This window comes from Grammomys surdaster, unplaced genomic scaffold (assembly GCF_004785775.1).
Source record: "Grammomys surdaster isolate TR1022 unplaced genomic scaffold, NIH_TR_1.0 130, whole genome shotgun sequence".
Classification (NCBI taxonomy): domain Eukaryota; kingdom Metazoa; phylum Chordata; class Mammalia; order Rodentia; family Muridae; genus Grammomys; species Grammomys surdaster.
The window spans coordinates 23,084,836-23,088,508 of NW_021604588.1; the positions used below are offsets into that span (position 1 = coordinate 23,084,836).

A 3,673-nucleotide genomic window follows, 5' to 3' on the forward strand; every position below is an offset into this window, starting at 1 on the left:
AGGCAGAGGCAGAGGCAGAGGCAGAGGCAGAGGCAGAGGCAGAGGCACAGGCACAGGCAGAGGCACAGGCAGAGGTAGAGGCACAGGCAGGTGGGTGGATCTCTCTGAGTTCCAGGACAGCCAAGGCTACACAAAGAGTTCCTATTTCGAAAAAAGAACTGAAAAAAAAAATGTAATAGTATTAGTCTTACACAGTCGTGATGGCGGTCTCGGTCACTGTTCTATTGTTGTGAAGAGACACCATGACCAAGGCGACTGTTATAAAAGGAAGCACTTGACTGGGGGCTTGCTAGAGTTTCTGAGGATTAGTCTATTATTATCATGATAGGGACCATGATGGCATGTCTGGTGTTGGAGTCACAGCCGAGAGCTACATCCTGGTCCATAGCCAACAGAGAGAAACACTGAGAAACTCCAGGCCTGTCACGGGCTTTTGAAACCTCAAAGCCCACCCTTCGTGACACACCTCCAACAAGGTCACACCTCCTAATTCTTCCCAAATATTGCCCCTCCCTGGTGACTAAGCATGCAAATGTATGAGCTCTTATTCAAACCACCACAATAGTAAAAGGAGTCTATGTGTAAGGAACTGGAAAGGGGCTGTTCCAGTGGGTAGAAAACTTGCCTAGCATGCATAATCCTGGGTTCAGTCCCCAGTACTGCATAAACCAGGTACAGTGCACATGACTGTAATCCTAGCACTTGGGAAATAGAACAGAAGGATCAGATAGTCAAGGTCATCTTTCACTACATAGAGAATTTGAAGCCTTCTTAAGAAACAGAAAACCCAGTCTCAAACACACATGCACACATTCACACACGCATGCACACATTACACAGACATATGCATACACACATTACACACGCGTTTGCATGCACAGCTTACACATGCATGTTTGGATGCACACATTACACACACTTGTATGCACATGCATGGACACATTATACAAACATGCATACACATTACACACGTGTACACATGCATACACACATCACACATATACATGCATGTACACATTACAAATGCGCACATGTGCACGCGCGAACACACACACACACAAAGAGCTGAGCTGTTAGGAATAGGAAGTGGTAAATGTCAGTGTGTTTAGACCACACAGCACTGACAGGGATATCCAGAAGAAATCAATTAAGAATAGCTGACACTGGACCCTGGAGGAGGCTGTTAGCACCAGATAACTGACACTAGCAAACAGTGATATAGTATATGTAATATAACTACTTTTTTTTGGCAAAATGCCTTTTATGTGATGCTATACAAATGTGGTCGTGAGGTCAGAAGCCTCTACCTGAGACAGCCAGGGCTGTTGTGCCTACCTCCATGGGGTCTGTATCCTGATCTATACATATGCTTGTGCCTGCCTGTGTGGCCTGTATGTGCTAGCTTGTATCTGCGTGCCTGCCAGCAGCTGCCTGCCTGGTGGCCTACCTGCTGACAAATAAAATATGTATCTTTGAAATCCCTTCAACCCCACAGCTCCTCTTGACCGTCCTTCTTCCTGGCATCAGAGCATGGACCTTATCAGTGACTGGCACAGAGTTCAGGTGATTGATCATTAGCCAATCTAAACAGCACAGGTCCTTGAATATGAAATTTTGTACTTTGTATTTGTTAATCACACACACATGTATGTATGTATGTATGTATGTATGTATGTATGTATGTATATAATATATAAGTATGTATATATATCATCTTTTGCAGTGTTTGGGGCCCTAACCATACCAAGTAAGTATCTACCATTAATTGCAACACACTCTTTGTTTTGTCCTTTAAGATTTATTAATTTTAGTTTATGTATATGAGTGGTTTGCTCATACATGTGTTTGTTTCCCATGCGGCTCCTGGGACTCGGGTTATGGATCGTTGTGAGTAGCCACGCAGGTGCTCGGAGTTGAACTCAGGTCCTCTACAAGAGCTCTTAACCTCTCCTGCGCCCTCTCTCCAGCTCCCTTTGATATTTTTAGGAGGCGGTGGATACATTAGTTACTCTTGTAATTGCTGTGAACAAAACACAAGAGAGAAAAACTAAATGGAAGAAAGATGTATTTTCACTCAGTCTGAGAGGTTCCATCCATGGTGGCCAGGCCCAAATAGCTTAGGCAGTGAGGCTTGTGCAAAGTTGTTCACACAGTGAACGTTGAGGGTGGCTTGACTGAGTATTTGAATTCTTTATCCCTGGTTGGTGATGCTTAGCGGGGAGGCTGGGAGAGTATGGAGTTGCTGTGGGAAGTGTGCCCCTGGAGGTAGGGTTTGATGTCCCCCATTCACTCTCTCTGCAGTTTGAGGTGTGAGCTCTCAAGCCATTGCTACCACCATCTTGCCTGCTGCTCTGCATCCCTGCCATGATGGTAATGGTAAAGACCTCTTAACCTCCATGTCTTCTGAAAACTCACCAGAAACACTCGACCGTGCCTCCCTGATCTCCTAGGCAAGTCTCCATCTAGTAAACTGATGGAATTACTAGCAAAGGACGAAGTGGGGTCGGCTGTGTCTGCTCATGTCGGGGGATGTACCCAAAGAACTGATGGCCACGTGCAGTCTGTAAGAAGAAAGACGGCAGCAAGACAGGTGGGGGGTGGGTGAGTGGGGGGAGAATGTGCTGGCTCAGGAGACTACTAGCATCCACAAAGAGCTCAGGGCTCCGCCCAGGGTGTTCTTACTTTCTGAAAGAAGCAACTGGTCCACTTGACCCTTCTGTGAACTTTGCCTGCCAACTGCAACCCTGCTTTCAGCCTCGCTTTCCTCCTGAATCTTATCCTGAAGACGCCTGAATTTCCCAATCAGTGTTTTACATTCTGAATGAGTTGCTTTTCTCATCATGACAGAACTGGACGGGAGCAACCTAAGAAGGGAGGATCATCCCTCCTCAGTAAAACCCCCTGGAAACGCTGAGACATGACCAGAGGTGAGTCTCCCAGATGACTGATGATTTCAATCCAGTTAAGTTGACAATGAAGGTTAATCATAGCACATCCTTTCAATTTCCCACCTCTCTCTCTTTCTCTCTCTCTCTCTCTCTCTCTCTGTGTGTGTGTGTGTGTGTGTGTGTGTGTGTGTGTGTGTGTGTGTGTGTATCTTAATATGTAGCTCAGGCTGCCTCCAAACTGATGGTCTTTTAGATCCATCAACCAGATTAGGTTTTTTTCTTTTTTTTCTTAAAAAAAAAAAAAAGAATCTAGCTGCATTATTCACATTGCATACAGCCTTAAGCCATTTCTGAAATAGGCATAGAATAAACAAACAAACAAACAAACAAACTTGTCCCTCAAGTTCATGCTCACTTTTCAGGAAGCTTTTGGAACCCAAAATGTAAATATGTGTTCCTTCCCTGCCCGGCTTGTCTCTTGGCCCATTTTTTCCGAGCCTTGGCTCTGAGCTCTGTTTGCAAACCACTGTTCTGCTCCATGGAAACTGCCCTGCAATGCCTGATGTTGTTTCAATGCAAATTAAGAAAGCGAGATGGTTTCTCCTGGCTTTTTTGGCAGATAGCTTATTGTTGGTGGACATGAATTCCCCGAGAATGAATCAGTTAATCACTCACTGACCGGAAGGGACAGTGATGCAAAACAGATTCCTTTCGTCCTGTGATGCAAAGGGCTCACTTAAGAGTTTACATAACCTCAGCTGAGAGTGGTGGAATGGGAAAAGGCA

At 45.2% G+C, this 3,673-nt stretch overlaps 1 long non-coding RNA gene across 1 annotated transcript; it reads right to left on the reverse strand.

The window, feature by feature from the left end:
• Positions 1-1,782: 1,782 nt before the first annotated feature.
• Positions 1,783-3,064, reverse strand: LOC114615161. The gene is made up of 2 exons (XR_003710440.1): positions 2,416-3,064; positions 1,783-2,020 (listed from the first exon to the last, which is right to left on the reverse strand). It is a non-coding gene; the product is annotated as an uncharacterized LOC114615161 (long non-coding RNA).
• Positions 3,065-3,673: the final 609 nt, after the last annotated feature.